Source organism: Anopheles stephensi, chromosome 3 (assembly GCF_013141755.1).
Source record: "Anopheles stephensi strain Indian chromosome 3, UCI_ANSTEP_V1.0, whole genome shotgun sequence".
Lineage (NCBI taxonomy): Eukaryota > Metazoa > Arthropoda > Insecta > Diptera > Culicidae > Anopheles > Anopheles stephensi.
In genome coordinates this window covers 52,969,983-52,989,473 of record NC_050203.1, presented here as the reverse complement: position 1 = coordinate 52,989,473, position 19,491 = coordinate 52,969,983, and the positions used below count along the sequence as shown (strand labels likewise).

The 19,491-nt window shown below is 41.9% G+C and overlaps 1 protein-coding gene and 1 long non-coding RNA gene across 9 annotated transcripts in view; one reads left to right on the top strand and one right to left on the bottom strand.

The window, feature by feature from the left end:
• LOC118509213 overlaps positions 1-11,899 on the bottom strand; it is a 69,735-nt gene extending 57,836 nt beyond the window's left edge. Inside the window, exons 1-2 of one of the 8 annotated variants that reach the window (XM_036049487.1) lie at positions 11,010-11,899; positions 10,438-10,891 (exon numbers count right to left, since the gene is read on the bottom strand). The gene's annotated coding sequence lies outside the window, so the exon portion shown is untranslated. Of the gene's footprint in view, positions 1-10,437 lie in introns of all 8 variants that reach the window. The other 7 variants (XM_036049491.1, XM_036049492.1, XM_036049488.1 and 4 more) reach the window with 7 other exon arrangements.
• Positions 11,900-16,456: 4,557 nt separating this feature from the next.
• Positions 16,457-17,604, top strand: LOC118509212. Its single transcript, XR_004905849.1, has 3 exons — positions 16,457-16,670; positions 16,798-17,053; positions 17,164-17,604. It is a non-coding gene; the product is annotated as an uncharacterized LOC118509212 (long non-coding RNA).
• Positions 17,605-19,491: the final 1,887 nt, after the last annotated feature.

Below are 19,491 nucleotides of genomic sequence, written 5' to 3'. Positions count from 1 at the left end.
GCTCCGCATCGATCCGTCCGGTTCTGATGGGTGAGTGACGAGATTCGCCGTCAACAAGAATCGGACCATATGCATGGTACAATCTTGTTTCTCGGTATCGGGTTCGGGCTTGTGGCTCCGGCCCCGCACAGTTACCAAGGTGCAATAATAAACACAAATTTGAAAGAATCCGCATAGCAGTCCTTTCCGAAGAGATCATAAAAATATGCCTACCGCCCATTAAAAGCTTCCACCTCGACCGGACCCGAAGAATTAAATGAAAAGCTTTTAGATGGCGGCATCCGGGCGCGATGCGATTAAACTGTGCCAGAATTGGACGGCAAGAGCGGGAGGAACAAGACGCGAAAAAAAAAACAGCACATTTCCAATATAAATTTTATTAGCAGGGGCCGTGTTGTGGCCGATACGATCGTCCATAATGACTGACTTATCGTAACCCGCAACAACCTGTCTTTTCTCCGGGGTTTTTTTTTGGTTTTGTTTTTCCACGAGAAGCAAAACTCCCAACGCGTTGGCGTTTCGATGCGATTGAAATCCTTTCAGTGGGGGTTTTGTTTTGCACCGCTGTGTAGCGCTGGCAACTCATCAACGTTGCACCTAACGAGCCAATTTGGTCACCTGTTCGTTTGGCTGTGAGCAGGCCAGGTTGTAAGTTTGAATTGCATCGCAGGTTGGTTTTTTATGACCCTGCGAAGACTCTATCTCCCATTTGGGGGGAGTTGCTTTTATTACGAATCTTGATCAAATTATTTCTGCACAAAAACGACGTACGATGCCAAGCGCACACGGCCACATATTGCAGCTCGATGCACCATGGCAATAAACCGTTTCGTGATTGCATTTAAAATCGCCCCATCGATCACGGCCCGAATGGAAGAAATGTTCGGATTGTGTTTGTGTGTGTGTGTGTACGTGTGTCTGTTTGCCTGGACTATTATTTTACAGCCTCTTTTTAGCGTCTTAATACACTGGGCACTCCGGAGGGCAGAGAGGTTGAGACGGATGAAATAACCCTTAAGACATTCGCCCTTTAACCTTGCGCGTTTGTGCGGTGGTCGTGAGGGGAGGGTTTCACCGCAGATGATCATGGGGGTTGCATTTAACGGTTTATTAAATTTACGCGACACCCCGCACGTTATCTTCGTGATCGGTCATCGATCGGTTTTTGGCACGATCGAGCAACGCCTACCGTGATATTATGGGACGGCACGTACGGAAAGGTAGAATTATTTCTTTCTTTTTTTCCGTTTCGTTTTTCGAAGGCTCGCAAAAGCTCAATTTTCTGCACCGTCGTCATCATCATCATGATCATAAGCATGAGCGGCACATCGTAAACTGTATGTTTGGCCGTGCCCTTAGGGTGGTGCATAGTTTGATGCACATCGGTGGGAACCATGTGTTTGCTTGACATTGCTTGCAAAACCGATGCACCAGCTGGCTCTATGGTTTGTGTTGATTTTGGTCCGTATGAGATCACATTTATTACTAATTATTTATTGGTACAGTAATACTGAACAAACCTGATTTTTTGATCAGCTTTATGTGGGTATAAACTACTTTCAATTGAGAACAGCTATTTTTTACCATTTTAGAATTTTTCTTGAATGAGAATACTGAGTCAAGAATGTGTCTTCTTGACTGTCAAGCTATAAATATTTAAGTTAAAGTTTGTGTGAAGAACAAAGAAAAACTTCAGACGCAATATTGCAAAAAAATCCAAACGAAATTTACGAAATTATCTTTAACATAAATATTTGATTTTTTTGCGGAAAAAAACCTTTACATTTGCATTTCTTATCATCGCTTGTCAAACGATTCAAATGAATTACTTAGTTATGCAAATTGCAATACACAACAGTTAATTTTATTTCGTTCCTAATAGAATACATCTTTTCATTTTACAAATATTCAATTTCCTGTTAAACTCAACTGATTTAAATAATAAAATTGAAATTGTTATTGGAAACACCCACTTAGTAGATATTCATCACGTGCATCTTTTCTTCAAAAAGATGACAGAACACCAACTAGATTTCTACCATTTTTCATCGACTTTTGAGTCACATATGAGAGCAACATAGTCAACGTTTAATAATATTTACGTTATATATCCTTTGGATTCTCAGACAAGCAAATTAAGCATGTAAAAATGGTTAACGATGGTGCGCTTTCCTGTCTCTTTTGTCCCAATCTAGCTCAAGGGAGGGTTGATCCGAGACTCAGGACTGGGAACATTAGCAACCATCATCCATACATCAATCCTGATCTTGACTCATTCAATCTATCATTGGATTGAGGCTCTCCACTGTTTCAGAAGGTTACCAATAGATCGAACTGCTGGCACAAAACAGAATGAAGATGTATAAGGCGAAACCCAAAATGATAGGGGGAACATCTGTGACACTGCTATAATGATTTACGTATTGCTGATGTTCTCATAGGTGATCGTTCCTTTGTGATAGTCTAAAACTAAGCCTATCTTGGGTCAATTGTGAGCCTGAAGCAGCGCAAATATGGTTGGGGGCAAAATTCTAGCAGTCATCCTGTCATTTTACAGATTAAGAGATTAATCTACTCAAACTATCTGTCTCCATGGATTACACCGACAATTTTCTGAGACATGGACCTAAACAAATGAAATTTTTTAGCAACACGAGGAGCACACATCAATGACAATCCATCGTTACAATTACGATCCAAATATATAAGAAGCATTCTGATTGCTTGTGAATGGCGGTCTCTAATAAAATGGTATAACTCAAACGAAAAATGGAGAATTTCTTTAGCATTTCAATAAAACATAATTTTTGTTTCGGGTCACGCCGACAGCATTCTTACAAGTATTACATCATTGCGGCTATCATGAGAAAATGAATTAAAGCTATCAAAAATTCTTTTTACTTTTCTTGGGCTCTGTCTTCCTGGGATATAACAACAACTTCACGTAATTATCTTTAAGAAGCTCCCTTGATGTGCTCCTATCAGTGCTCTTACAACTTGTAAAACATTAGGATAGAAGGACAGTTGTAAAACGATGTCAACTGACACAACCTCCAGACATAAACATGCTCAAATTTCATTCGAGCTCTACAAAAAAAAAAAAAACTGTCCAGGCTCTCCACGTTGAAGTGCAGCCATAGTCTGCGAGGAGTAATTTCAATAAACTGCTCTCCAACATTTCCATCAACAAACCGACACCATCAACACCACAAGCTCGTACCGTTTGATATTGGAACGAGTTCAAAAGTTTAGGTCGGAAAAACTTTTTCCCCCACTCCAAACAGCAGTGATGAACACTTTTTGGACACCTACCGTCAAACATTCCTCGCCTCGCACTTAAAATCACGCCTACCAAGTTCCAAAATTACAAGCCACTTTTTAGGAGGATGCTTATGCCGGGGCCGTGGTAGAAGGAGAACTGTTGGAAAGCAGTTATGCAGCTCAGCCGCAGCCGCCCTTTCATCACTGATGTGGAGAAGTAATGGCCAAACTAGACCACTCGAACATTTGGCAGAAGAAAAAAGCCAGTTGCCAGACGTTGCACTGCGTTGTTACAATGTGCATGGGGGAAAAAAGTTAGCCTTCGAAGGCTAATAAGCCTGTCACCAGCAAACCAACAGTTTTTGCCCTTTCTTGTAAAGTCATGTGGAAAAACTAAGGAGAAAAAGTGTAAAGTAGAATCGAATTTCCGCATTTAAACAGATAAATGGTGCATGCTACGCTGGTAAGTTTTCCCGAAAGAAAATGTAACCTTCAACAAATTAATGATTAATTAGATGAGTTCTTTAAAGGGTGACGATTCTCCCTTTCCACTGCACTGTAATGGAATCTTTTTAAACCTGAAATCCTTTCCCCAATCAGAAATGACACTTCAATTTACAATCTTCTCCACCCAAACTCCTGATACCCCGTCTTTTTTCAAGTCACACCTCCCTAACCGCTCTCACACACAAAGGGCAGGTGTGTTTTGCCACCGAACCGAAACGAAATTGAAATTCTCCACGTTAATCGAGTGGAATAAATTCGCCGTACACCATTTTCATTAGTGCGAGTGGGGAGGCGTCGTGGAAATCGTACAAAAATGTTGCCGGAGTCGCTTTGCTATTATGCCAGCCAGCTACCAGCAACCTTTTTGCTATTAAAGCGACGCGTTCTATGGTTTCATAAATTCTTGCTACCATTCCGCCATTCACCAATGATTACGATTCCGATTAAACCCGATGCTGGCGAGGTACGTTTCGCTTCTGCTCTGGTGAGAGTTTTCTTTGAGGAAAAACCGAGCGAGCAAAGAAACGTTCCCATTAACCTCGTCCACTCGCAGTGCGCAGGAAGGTAATGAATCCCTTCGAATCCCGCTCCTGCGCTGCCGTCTTACTGCCGTTCATCCGGTGGCAATCGTTTTTCCACAATGTCCGTACGATTAAAACCTCCTCTAGACATTCCTTAGCGCTGTTTCCTTTTCTCTCCCTGCGAAACACGAGTTTTCTCACCTTCGTCTTAGACAGACCGCGATTGAAAGCAGCCGAAAGCAGCCCAGCACAACAAGCGAGTTGTAAATACACGCCCCAAACGGTGCGCGTAATGCGGTGCGATGAAAATTAATTATTTGTAAATGGCACCAGAAGCCGAACGCGACCGTTGAGAACGTTGCGTGAGCATTTGGTTTGAACGGTAATGGATTTGTCAGTTCCGGCCACGCTCCAGATGGGAAGCAAACGCTGGGCTCATTTCACCTTCCCTCCGGCGGCAGTGGAATACATCATCGTCGGTTTCATCCCATGATTGATGAATGCAATGACACTTGGGGATGAAAGTTTTAGTGACTGTGAAATGCTTTGATTAGTGGTTTAAATGGGGCATAGGAAAAAATAAACGATGCGGTGAGGGTTTGGGTGGATATAATTGAATCTTTAGGGCGGAACGAAGGTGGGCCAATTTGGTGCGAGTCGAAACCAAAAATTACTAACCTGTCGCTGTATAATTGGAGGAACATTTTAAGTTAAAATAACGAAATATCTTTTGGCATTTAAATTTTGTGTAGGTGCAATATTTTGTTAGAGCAGTTAGTCTCAACTATTTAAGGTGCAAAAATATTGAATAGAAATTGTTACAGCGCCTTATGTCATGAGGGTATTTTAGAATTATCTATTTTAGTTGAGTACTTCTTACACGCTTTCATATTAGAATGAACACTGGGAAAGCAGGTCAATACAATCTTCTATGAGATTGCTTCATTGCTATTCATGTTATTGAAAATTATGTCACTATTGGAAAAGAATCTAAGATTGTAATTGGATGGAATTCGAACAGATCTCACGACGCTGTTTCGAAGTTATGTTAAAAATATTTCAAGGTTCTCCCTTAAATACTGTAAGTGCTTTATTAACTCTAAAATGTTGTGAAAATTGAAAAATTGGAAGCCCGGTAGTAGATGCTTTAAGGTTCAATCGGGTAGGCAAATAGGCTTCAATGGGGTTCAAATCTCTTCTGTGCCGTTACCCCACAGTGAGGACTGACTATCCAAATATGCGATAAATAATACTAGCAAAAAGTCTAGTAAGCCAGAAATGGCAGGCTTCGTTAAGAAGCGGTTGTGAAAATTGGACCAAAAAATATTATGAAAGTAAAGGACAGCTCCTTATTCTCATTAACAAAATAAACTATTGAAGAGGAATATGCTTATAAAAAGCTGGTATTTTGAATAATATAAAACTCCTATAAATAGTTCAGTATTAGATTCACAGATAGCCAGATTAAAACTAGACAGCACAATGTGCTCTTTTAGAATTGTAGACAGGTTATCAGGCTTGTAAGAATATAAAGGACTCACATCACATACCATGGAAAGAAATCTCAGAAGGCTTCTTGCTATCACTACCTGGACTTGGACTTCTGCTGTTAAATCTGGCGCTTAAGAGGGCTATCAGGGACTAAAAGTAGCATAATCACGACCATCGTCACGACCGGCCACCATAAGTCAATCCAGATCCTGGAACCCGCTGATGACATAGTCCTGATAGGCTAGAGGCTCTCCTATGTAAGAGAAGCATCTAAGCTCATCTTCTTAACTGCTTTCGAGAGGAAGATCCTCAGTATTATTTTTGGCCCCGTATGTGTATTATGGAGCAGTCGTTTAAATGACGAGCTCTACAAGTTGGTCGGTGATATCACTATCATGCAACATATTTTTAATAAGATTGAGATTGAGTAATGATTTTAATGCGTGCGACTGAAAGGTATTGGATTATGAATTTATCACTAGACCGTAAGTAATATAGAGTAATATAGTAATATACTTCTGCTGTAAAGCAAGACCGCAAAGCAGTTTTCGCGCCAGATAAGTGAGTAAGTGATTTTAAAGATTTGACAAATTCTAATTTTCTCTTCAAAGGTTTATCTTTAATTTTTTTATTATCAACTGCATCACGAACTTCGTGACTTCCCTAGTAAATACTTATTAAAAAGTGCTATTTTTCACAATTTAAACAGTATTTACACGTAAAATAAGACACTTTTAGGCTAATTTCATTGGAAAAGTGCTATTTTTCACAATCTTAACAGTATTTACACGTAAAATAAGACACTTTCAGGCTAAATACATTGAAAAAGTGCTATTTTTCTCAATTTTAACAGTATTTACACGTAAAATAAGACACTTACAGGCTAAATACATTGAAAAAGAGCTATTTTTCACAATTTGAAGCAAACAACTTTAAATCGGACTAGGCTAAGATAACATTAACATTGTTTTATTTTACGATATCAACTAACGATCATATGTTGTTGGAAATGTTTTTCCGTTTAATAATTGATTTAATAAATTACTAATATTGCTTCTACACAAGTAGCAAAACTACAGTTTGTATCCTTAAAGCTAAAGCGCTGTGAAGCGTCTCCTGCAAATCCACCACGCTTTCACGCTTTAAACTTCCTTCCTAGACGAACTTGCACTTCCAAGTTCCGGCCTCAGCAAACTCATAAAAATCAGCTTCATCTCAAAATCTATACAGGCTCTGCGAACCACCCGCAGTAAACCACCTCCAAAAACCATAGAAAAGTCAACAAATCAGAAACCCATCGTGTCGCAAACAAATTCCCCATCACGGCTAGCAGCGTCCCTCACCATCCCAAATCGAAAAGGGATGATTTTATTTTCTTTCGTTATCTGTTCTTCCATACGGAAATATCAGCCAAGGGAGAGAAAAAAAAACGATCCACTCAGATTCAAAATCACTTGCAAGCCATTTCGACGCGGGCTGGTAACAATCGCGATGAACCGCCATCCTGCACAAACTTTGCTTTTATCGCTTGCCGGGGTGGCCGGCCGTTTGCTTTATTTCAACTTTACCGTTTTGCCAAGGACATTTGAAAGATCCCCGTTCACAGGAAAATGGGTGCGTTGTGTAAAAGGATGGCTGGCCCCTTCGCTTCATTCGTCCGAGCGTCGAATGTTGTTTTCATCGTGGGCAAATTCATTAATCAAACATGGGTTACATACTTTATTTGCCCATTTTTTGTTGTTTGCCAGGGGCGGCGAACGGTAGCATAAGCTGCTTTATGTGTTTACCTTTCAGACTGCGGCCGAGGATATAAATATTAGGCGAGACGAGACTGTAGCCGGTGCGCAATATTAGCCCACCGTCAACCTCCGCTCGGCTGCTACCGGTGGGTATTAATGCAAATGGAGAAGCTTTAAATTATTGCTCACAAAAGCTTCTTACAGGGTAGGCATCTCCAGTTTTTTTTAATGCGGACCCAACGCTGTAGCACAGATAGAACGGATCGTTCTTTAGATTGAGCGTTCCTGGTTCCTCTGTTCGTGTGTGATGAAACACTCGTTAGGATGATGTAAAGAGGAATGTTACGATGCATAGGTACACTTAGGGATGATAAGATGAGATGTACCGAGCTGGGTACACCCCATAAAACCCCTTGCGGAAGTTTTCATAGGTAGGAAGCGAGAGTGAGTTTTCCCGTGATTTTTCCCACTGTCTGTCACGTGTTTACCCTCCTGCAGGCTGCCCCTTGTTTACCATGGGGAAAAAACCACCTACCTAAGTTTGTTATTGCAGCAGCATTGACACAGCACAGCTTATTACCGGGTGGGATGGTTGTGATACTGTTCGTGTGTGTGTGTGTGAAATATTGTGTGCACAAAAAAGACTGTTGAGTACAACATTTAAATATTGATGAAGTACGTTCTAACCGCAGCGTACATACATACAAAAATACACACTCACTTCAAAGGCGATGTGACCGGGGCGACCGTGGCACCATGATGGCAGGTTTCGGGAGCGGTAATCGTGTTGACATAGGACGCTCGGACCATTTTCCTTTCGCTTTTCTTCAAACGATTTCGACTAACTCATTCACGGTGCCGCGACACAACGGGACACGATGGAAAATGTAAACTTTCCCGTATTGTGGTGGGATCGAACCCGGCGGGGCGTTGGGTGTTGTTTGAGTTGAATTAGACAGGGACAGCGGACCGATACGGGATTGGCCTTCGGAAAGCTCCGTACGTACCGGACTACCGTTGCCTTTTGGTGTGGTCCGCTTTTCGGAACGCGACCGGAGTAGGACAAGTTTGGCATCGATTGTTTAGGGCTGATTATTTACATTTGTAGTCGCTGCGTCACAGTTTCTGGAGGGGCTGTGTAGGAGTTGCTCTCTGATGCGAATAAAAAAGGTTGGAAAATTTCTGCTGAACTTCAGTATGTTCACTGGTTGGAGTGTGTAGCTATTTGGCTATTTTAATTAGGTCGAAAAAACCTCTACCACTGGGTTCTGTTCATTAGGGTTTCGTTTTTTTAAAGGTTAATTTAATTTCAGGGGTTTATGGTGGAAGGTTTTGACAGGCGCAACTTTTTATTCTCGTTGTTGGATGTGAAAAGTAAGAAAAGCATTGGTCGTTTGGTTAGTTCAAGCTTGATTTATTTTTCCTATACTTGATTTCCTAGGATGGAACATCTAAAGTGATTCGAAATCGTAGTCAAATTTGAGTCTTCCAATGCCAATTATGCCCGAGAAGACCGAACTTCAACTTCAAAAGAATCGCAAAAGAGTAACAAAATTCAATTATTTTTTAATGCACTAAATGTTTTGCTTTTTCCTGAGCAGTATCAAGTTGTGAACGTAGGTTCCAAGTTTAGAATAAGAAGTCCAAGTTTAGAATAAGAACACCTAATGGTTTAAATCGTGGACTACAAAAGGCTTAAAAGGGCTTTACGGGCTGGGTCGATTGGTGTCATTTTCATAACATAACCAGCCCACCGGAGGGCTGCGTTTTGCTTGGCCTGATGCCTGGCGAGTCTAATTTGCTGCGCAATGGTAAGATCACTCCGAGTAGTGCTCGTCGTAATAACTGCTCTACACACGAAAGGACAATATATGTAAAGGTGCAGTTTTTTAGTTTGGTTATAGCAAGTAGAAGTATCGAAAGCAGTGGTTTGAAAATTGGATATCACAGTGGTTTTAATATTTTGTCCGTCACAGTATGTTCAACATTTTTAATTATAGAAGCTGATTTTAATCTTTACCAGGCCTCATGTTAGTAAAAAAAAAAATAACAAATATAACCATCAATATGTCATTTGGTTATACAACTTAATTTAAATAATATTTCAACCTAATACAAAAATGCATTAATTTTTTTTCTCCTTTCTTTTGATGACCATACCATTGGAGTTTAAAGAAAGCTTTAATTCGTTTTATTTATATTTCAATAAGCTTTGCAAAAATTTTCCAAAATAAATTCGTCCAACAAGCGTTAGGTCGCCTAGTAATCTTGTATAAAGTCAAGCATTGCTAAGGCACTCCATTTGTTCAATAGGGATTCCTACTCAAATTCATTTTTATTATCTCATCCCCGTGTATCACTGTCAAACCATTAGCATTCAGCGCACGTTTATCCGGCCCTCTTAATTGCTAGTGCAATGATGCTTCATTATACCATTTTATACCCTAGCTTCTGAAGAGCCTTTAACTCCAGCATCAAATTCAAATTCAAATAAGTACAAACAGATAGAACCAATATAGCTCCTCTTAATTAAATGTCTTTTGCCACTGAGTGTTTGCTTTTGTTTACAGCAAGAATCCATCACAACATGCAACCGATGGTGCTGTTGCTTGCTAGAGCGTAGAACGAGGAAAGACCCTGACCTCATTTCTCGATCAAAAGCAGCGGAAGTAGTCGTAATAAAATGATCCACGGTAGCAAACTTCCGGTTTCGGAGCTCTATAAGCGCATTTCAAAGAGCAGACAGAATAACATCGTCTTCCCATTCGTGCCCGCCACGTTTAGTCGTTTGTTGATAGGGCCGAAATGAGAATAAGATGGATGGCATAGTCCCCAGCTCATCAGTAGCCTTTGCACATTAAAATTCTGCCCACACGAATTCGACCGTTCGCCGGTTCACCTTACAATAGATAATTTACCTTTTTGCGATCCGCAGTGCCGTGCCGTGTACGGTTTTAGCCGAAATTTATAGACTTTCGTTACGTGAGTCCACGCCGTTTTTGATGTACGCGCACCAGGTTTCCACGGAAGGCTTGGCTCGTTCCAACCCGGATATCGAACCCGTCAAACCGTTTCCGAATATATTTGATCCACTTTCGATTCGAACACACACACACTCACTAAAGCCAGTCTTTTTAGACTTGCTTTCTTTGCTAGTAACGGTCGTCTGCCACAAGACTGTAGAGGAAATTTAGATTTAAACTCAAACACGTGCACCATCAATCCTTGCCGAGGAGGAGGACTTCAAAAGCACGAACGACGGTCTACGAACGACACTTTATTCTTTACATTTGATCTCTCGCTTGCTTTGCCGATTGATTCACTTCCACAAACAGGCACAAACAATCACAAACACAAAGAGATACACGCACTCTGAAGTAAATATTTATTGGTGAGAATTTTACGACCGTTCCAGACGACCCCGGTCGCACATTAAAAAACCCCGCACTAGATCAACTTCGGACACAGTGTATAGTGAGGGCGAGTTTACCTTTTTTTCTGCTCTCGATTTCATTGATTTTCATTTAAACGCATCTTAGCTTAATGCCCGGTCGTAAAACTGAACGACACAACTTCTAACACTTTATCCACCCATTTGCTTTGTTTTCGAGAAACAAAAAAAAAAAAACACCGTGATTTATTATTATGAACAGACAGGGAGCTCGTACACTAGGTGGCCTGACAGCATATGAACTCACACACACACACACGAGATGCACTTTTACTGCATTGTAAACAGCATCCAGCTCTTACGGTGGATAACAACAGCACATTGAACTGGTGAAAAAAATTCAGTTGTTAGCCTTAGCACCAAGCAGACCGATGCCGTTCCACTATCAAATGCTCTGGCGACACCAGACAAACAAAGAAGATGGTGTTAAGCTTCCATATGTGCACGATAAATAATCACATTTATCCCACCGGGGACGATCCGGAGCAACTGGCTGTAGAGAGAGCAAAATTGTTGGATAACTTTTAAATTCATTGATGCTCCACTATTACCCCTTGCGGTCACACACAAACACCGAACACTGGAAGAAGACACACGCCGTACGATGATTTACTGGCCTGTGCTGTCTGGTCTGTCCCGGAAGACGAAAGAATCCTGTGCCGCGATTCGGGTAGATAGATTGCTCGCGCACTAAATCCTGACCACGACCAATCAACGACCCACTATCGCAGGTCCCGAACAGACACACAACGCTTTGCTGGGAAAATTCGCCCAACGCACCGATGGTCGTAGAACGCGAGCTGCGTGCGTGCTCGCTTTGCACCGTGCCACAAGCTTGCTCGACGGTTCCGATAGGACTGCCGCCGTGCAGTAAGTGGCCGCGAACCCGTACACTGCTTGCGACGAACGAGAAGATGCCCGCCCGGAACCAGGACGACGTAACAAAACAACTAAACCTACCGACCGAACGCTCCGCGGCTGGTTTGGCTGGCGCTCCAGAGCAGATGAGCCGTGCCACTCGAATCGCTCACTCTCTGAGCTACCACTGTTTTAAACATGACGCGTAATAGCGCTCCCTTGGTGAGTGCTGTTCGACGAAAAAGTTCATCCGGGGTTCGGGTAACTCACGATAATAGGAGGCTTTTTTCTTTCCCCCCAAAATGGGTCGCACATTTTCCACGCAACAATTGTATCCGGACGAGTGTGGTGGATGCTGTTGGTTTCGCCAGCTGGAACTATCCGGCCGACAACAATTCGCAACTGAACTGGGCTGGTGGGGTCTGCGTGAGTTTTTCCTCATCGTTTCGTTTACTGCTCGCTTTTGTGCGATTCGCCGTGGGAAATGATGAAAATTGGTGAGATCGTTGCGTTTGGCAGCGTGCCCGTGCGCTTCCGGTGGGCATTGTTGAGAAGTGTATCGGTAGCAGATAAGGAGGGCCGCTACGACGGGGGTTGTGTGTGTGTGTGAGTGTCTATGTCTATGCGATATGCTAACAGCATGGTATCATTAAAGTTGTTCCTGGGCGGGTGTGGAATACTGCATTACTTGTTGGGGCAATACGAAATGGAGCACGTGTGTAGATTTTGTGGATGGTTTTGATGAGATTGGAATGAGCTTACAAGACTATTTTGATTGCAAGTCCACCAGTTCTTGAGAACACTTATCTGGTTAATGATTAATAAGTGTCACATAAAATTGATCTTTCAAACTCAACCAGACAATCGACATGCGAAGGTTTAACAGTTTTTAGCTCCCTTCCTCTGTCTCTCCCTCACTCTTTCTCTCATCCCAACCTGTCTCACCTGAGCGATGAAAGCGTCCTTAAAAGCAAAACCGTGTTAAAGTTTTGTGTTTAAAATTATACCATTTCTCTCATTCCAATGTATCCCCACCTCATCGCGTACTTTTCGGACGTTCATTATTTATCTTGCACTGGCCGGCTGGTTGCGCCCTGAAAACAGAGTATCAAACTTGCAGTACCAATTTGTTCACCGATACACCGTTGACGCGCCACACTTGTTCCCGGCCCACGGTGCCCGAGCGTTACGCTGCTTTTTCTTGCTGGTTTTCAATTTTCCCACGTTCACCTGTCACACACCGGCCATTTGGGTTTTCTTTTGGCAAGCGGATAAAACAAAACACACACACACACAAACTAGCGCGTGGACGAAATAATCACGGAAGAAGGATCACGCTACGCCACGCAAACCACTCATGTGAGAAGGATACTTCAATTAACACACGCCACAGTTTGATGCCACTTCAGCACAAATCCATCGGACAGGCCGTATATTGTGACACATGCTTTCCCGTGCCTACAATAGTCCGGTCCGTCGGTTCAGGTTTTGCTGACTGAAACATCAGCCTGCGGACCGAGGGTCGATCGTACGGTGCACTGTTCGTTAATTTTTACGTACATTGTTCCAGCAGAACACCTTGCCCAACCGTCGATTGGATGGGGCCACAGCATAAAGGTGGAATCGTTTCACCTCTTGCTGTATTTCCTCCAGGTCCGGGTCCCGTGTGTTCGCCCCGTGCTTAAGTCACCGGTCGCGGTACGTGAGGGAATGTGTTTATTTGTTGGATGTTTTTTGGGGTTTCGAGTGTGAGCTGTTCTTGTTTATCTGCATTGCTTTTCGATTCGTTTGGTTTGTTTTTTTTTTTTGCTGTTTTTGGACAACTGGGTTCGTAGTGCGTTTGGGTTTTGTGTGGAACGATTTGAATATTCCATTCAAAGATATCCGTGGTTGTTTGCCACCGATGGAAGTAGTTCATCGAGCATTATTGGCCTTAGCAAATTGTTCATTTTATGTAAATTTGTGGAATGAATGAGCATTTCGATTATTTCTATGAGAAAGCACGAAGCATATGTTTGGAGTTTTTTTAAATGTTCTCTCAACTTATTCTACTTCAAGAGCAGTTCAGTGCCTTAAACGATAACAAATGACTTAATGCTTAGAGCATCAACATTAGGAGCTCCTGTAAGATACATATGCTCAAGCGATGAAAGATACCAGCAAGAAGCTTGGTATGTCTTACAAAAATGCAGTTGTTTTTCAGTTGCCAGAAAATGATGCATTTAGAGCGATGAATGGATTAAAATTTTCCTGACAGAAGGGATTTTTTCATCAACTTCTAATGTAAAGATATACATGAGTTACTCGGTAAAACAATTTTGAAGTATAGGAATTTTCGCGTAGCTCCAATCACTAAATGACTGAAAAAATATTTAAAAAATAATATACACAAAATTGCAAAAGTAAGATTGAGTAATATGGCCAGGTCGTTTCCCATCAAGCAAAAACAAAATAAAATTAACAGACCAATATAAAATTGTTGTGCCAAAAATGATTCATGTTTTGACCAAATAATCATGCTGCAATTTCTCCTAAATGCTATAGAGTTTCAAAATTAATGATTTTTATTTGACAGTGCTAGCCTCGGAGCAGTTCAGCGCCTGAAAAAATAATAAAAAAGTACCCTCTGGCAGGCCCTCAAAGCTAGAGATACAGATGCTCAAGGGATGAATGATATCAGAAAGCTCAGCTGCTAGAGAATATAGCCTTATGAGAGACATATATATGGCAATATTCATTCCAAGCACCAAATTGCTGAACAGTTCAAACATAATAACAAATAAATGAAAACGTATAGATAACACGACGACGATCCAAGGGACGATCCGGCATTGGCGGCCTTTCACAGGGTAAGACGGAGTAACTAATCTTACCCAGACTGCTTCCTCGTATGAAGACAGACTATCCGGCTGTATTGGATACTTATCATATAAATATATTAAATAAAAATACAAAACAAAACAAATTCATCATTTAGAACTTTCAAAATCAATGCCATGCTAAAGCATAATCCAATTCCAAGCCCCGAATTAATTCTAGCCCAATTAATCATCAGCTGTCTATTTTCACCCGAAATAAACCAGGATGAATTATTCAGAGATGTCACTTAAAACGGCTGAAACAATTTATCGCAAAACAACGCTTTCGATCAGCGTGGACCTCATTCATCATAATTCAGATTGTGTCGCTCGCGTGCAAAAACGCCCTGCCATCACTGTTGTAACTTTCACTTGTTTACTTCACAACGATGATGTATCACAATTTTAGCAAACAAAAAAACAACAGTCTCATTGTTCTAGCATTAGAGCAACACAAAAACGAACCATAATGTCCTGCTGCCACAAACCACTGCCAAGCGGATATTGTGCTTTTCTGCAGTTTAAATATAATTTTCCTGCGTCATCCAACCAGAAGGGAACAGAAGTCGGCTGTGCCGCTCCACTCACTCCCGGGACTATGATCGCACCGCTCGATTAAGGAAGCGTAATGCGTGAGAGAGCAGCCAAAAATAAAAACATTTATTTACTGTAAAAAACATGTCAGAAACATATGATTATGATTTCATCTGCCACGGTCATGGGTTTTGGGTCCATGAGGAAGGAGAAAAAATCCACAAAACTGTCGGTATGGCGCTAATTTGGATGCGCACCTAATCCATTCCACCTTTCCGGAGTTTGCCGCTCGCCCATCCAAGAATCCATCGTTAATCGTGCTAATCTCCTGTCCCGCATAATCTGCCAACTGCTTAGCTGCTTCCCTGGACAGCAGGGAAAACGGTACCGAACCACACGCGAGCGGAAAAATGAACACATTCGCGCTAATTTGTTTACACATTCGCGGGTGTCGCGGTGTCACGTTCGCGGTTTAAAATGAATGTGTCACATACGGTTTGAAGGGAGGAAACGTTCGCCTCCTTCCTTCCACCTTTCCGTCGAGAATGAGCTGGGGTGTAGATAAACCCCGGGAAGGAAAAAACGGCGTGTTGGACACGGATTGGAGCTGGTTGTAATTTATGTAGGGGAAAAAAGGAATCGTCTCATGCCGGTGTGTCATTGGTGGTGTGTTTCCATTTTTCCGTTCTAAATCAATGCGCTTCGTCGGGTGCCATGTGCTATGTTGCCGCTGGTAACGAACCATCACCACGCGGAAGATGCTTTGGCTGAAGAACGAGCGACAGAGAAAAAACACCCAACTCACTCCAGCACAGTAGCCCTGGCGTTGCAGCAATTAAATCCCGCCACCCGTCCATTGATTAATGGCCGAAAAGTAAAGGAACGGCAGTTGTGCAGACCATGTTCATGCTGGAAAATCGCGAAGGTGTTTCCACACCCGACCGACCGACCGACACGAGCATAATGATGAGCGGTCGATCGGGGCTCATTACCGTGTCTGCCGTGGCAGTAATCTGTCGCCTGGACGGATCGGTTCATTTGCATTTCTTCGAAAAAAGTTAGCCCATATCCTGTGGTGGTCGTGTGTAGTTCTGTATCAGGGAGCGAGCGAGCGAGCTTGTGATTATGCTGATTGAATTCGATCGACCAGACCAGAGTTGGTTCGTTCGGGCGAGCAGAACATTGGCAACAGGCCAGAACGAAGACAGAAAACCAGGCAGAATAAACAAACAGAAACGCAAACTGCAACTGCAAATCAGTGCTATTACATTGCGACCGAGCCTGCCGTGTGTCCTTTCACTCGCGCCTCCCCGGGGGATTCGCTCCTTCGCTTTACAACCCCCGTTCGATTGATTGAGTTTAATTGAACTAGTTCATTAAATGGAAATTGATTTAAAGATTGTCCTTAATCTTGCTTTGCCTTCACTACGGCCGATATTCTCACAACACCGTATGTTGATTTTGCCTTATTGCTTCTCACACTCCCGGGGATTGCCCGAGACAACGGATTTGCCCGTTCACAAGATCTGTAAGACCCGATAACAGTGTGCGAGTTTTTTATTTTATTTCCTTTTTAGAACCGAAAGCATCGGGCGCAAGGTGGTGGCAATAAATAAATGGGATGTAGGGAGTGAAAACCGGCCGGAATTAAGACATGCTTCCCGAGCATTACACTTTCGACAGATATGCTGATGAAGGGTGCAGCATAAAAGGGATATGGAAAACGTGCATGCAAAAGCGAATGCATTGACCGGTGAGGTAAATTGATCGTTTCGTGTTTTCACACTGGAAGGCGTTACTGGTGATTAGGAATGGTTCTTCTAATTGAATTGGGTATGTGATTTTCAGTTTTCTTTTTGCTCTGAGATTAAACTTTGTAATCGTTGTAGCAAAGTAAACGATTGTTGATAAATGGATTTGTTTCTTTTTAATTTAACAAGCAGATTGCCTCGTTATCGTGACAGACCGACGGTAGAGATAACAGCGGCACGAGTTTTTACAAGGCAGGATCGGGGCTTAAATCACATTTGAACCATATCTGAATAGTGAGGATGGACTTACTACGTGGTATGAAGAAAATAAAGTGATAATTTTTTTTTTCGTTTTTTTGTATGACATTTTTACCGATGATCGATGCCAATAAAAAAATTAATAACTTTAACGAAATGTAATGAAACATTATTCAACGATAGATAAAAGTTTTGTGTTCTACTCGTGCGTAGCTTTAATATTTTAGCTTCAAAATTGTTTAACGATGAGAAAAACTAGAAAGGAACATGGTTAAAACTAGTTAAGCAGCTCTCTAGAAGAGAGCATTCTGCCACAAGAATTAGAAAAAAATTGCATACTAACAGGCGTTATCACACGTGTAAACGAAACAAAGGTGTATTATAGTTAATTTAAACTTAAATACAAATCAACTTAAATTTAAATAAAATGGAGTGCATATCATTACTTTTCTCTATATTAATTAAAAAACAAAATAACAGTAAAAACTCATGTCAACAAATTATCAAACATAATTTATCGTACGACAAAGAATCATAAATTTTATAATTATATTTTTATAAGCAGCTCACACAATAGCATTGAATCCAGGTATTAACATTTACTTTTTCTGGTGGTATTAGTTTCATGGTTCAAATTTATATAATCAACGGCTTACTAAAAGCGTTCTTCCTCAATGGATTCACCCTTCACAATGGTCGAGCTTTCGCTTGCACTGTACTCCAGCAATAATTCCTCGCCAGGAATGGATCGTATCAGGAACAAGTTGCTCCATAACCTTCCGGACCTGGCGAAGAAGCGGCTGTTGAGGCTTTTCAACATCATGTTGGAGCTTAACGCCGTCCCGTTGGAATGGAGGGAGGTGAAGGTTATCGCCCTGTTGAAACCTGGCAAACCAGCATCAGAGTACGACTCGTATCGACCGATCTCGATGTTATCGTGTCTGCGAAAACTATTTGAGAAAATGATTCTTTTTAGATTGGACAACTGGCTCGAATCCAACGGCCTTTTGTCTAGTACCCAATTTGGATTTCGCAAAGGTAACGGTACCAACGATTGCTTGGCGCTGCTTGTATCCGAAATAGAGCTGGCTCATTCTCGAAAGGAAATGATGGCCTCTCTATTTCTTGACATCAAGGGGGCTTTTGACTCAGTATCAGTACATGTGCTGTGTCAAAAGTTAGAAACCGCGGGCTTAAGCCCAAGATTAAATAACATCGTTTTTAACCTCCTTTCTGAAAAGGCGATGAATTTCGACAACGGCCATCTGAAAATTCGGAGGGTCAGTTTCTACGGACTACCACAAGGGTCGTGCTTGAGCCCCTTGTTGTACAATTTTTATGTAAACGACATTGATACCTGCCTGGCACCAGGATGCAGCTTACGTCAATTGGCGGACGACGGTGTTGTATCAGTCGCCAGCAACAACATCGCCGATCTTCAAAGACCTTTGCAAACCACGCTGAACAACCTAGAAGTGTGGGCCAGAAACCTAGGAATCGAGTTTTCACCCGAGAAAACGGAAATGCTCATTTTCTCGTTTTTCTATGACACCGAGAGCAATAGACGCAAAAATTTGGTGAACCCTAAATTTGATATACTCCTGTATAACAAAAAGATATCCATTGCCAGAACTTTCCGATACCTAGGCGTTTGGTTCGATAGCAAGAATGTGTGGAGGTCACATATTGACTATCTTGTCAAAAAATGCTCCAGAAGAATCAATTTTCTCAGAACGATTACCGGATTCTGGTGGGGTGCGCACCCATCAGACATCCTTAAGCTATACAAGACAACGATACTGTCCGTCTTGGAATATGGATGCATATGCTTCCATTGGGCAGCCAAGACGCATCTGATCCGTCTAGAACGCATCCAGTATCGTTGTCTGAGAATCGCATTGGGCTGTATGAAATCAACCCACACGATGTCGCTCGAAGTGATGTGTGGAGTGATGCCGCTAGCGCTCCGTTTTGAGCTACTCTCGCTTCGCCTTCTCATACGCTCTACTGTCTCAAACCCATCGATAATCGAGAACTTCAACACACTGCATGAGATAGGATCTAAATGCAAAATCATGAATACTTATCATGATTTTGCCTCTTTACAGGTACACCCTAGCAGTCCAGAAAATGTAAATCGTGCCAGCTTGCCAGGGTCCTGCAGTTCTCGTTTTAAAGTAGATACCTCTTTTAAAGAGGATACAAAGTCTATCTCCGATAGTCTTCGCAGGACGACAATTCCCAGCATTTTTGTGGAAAAGT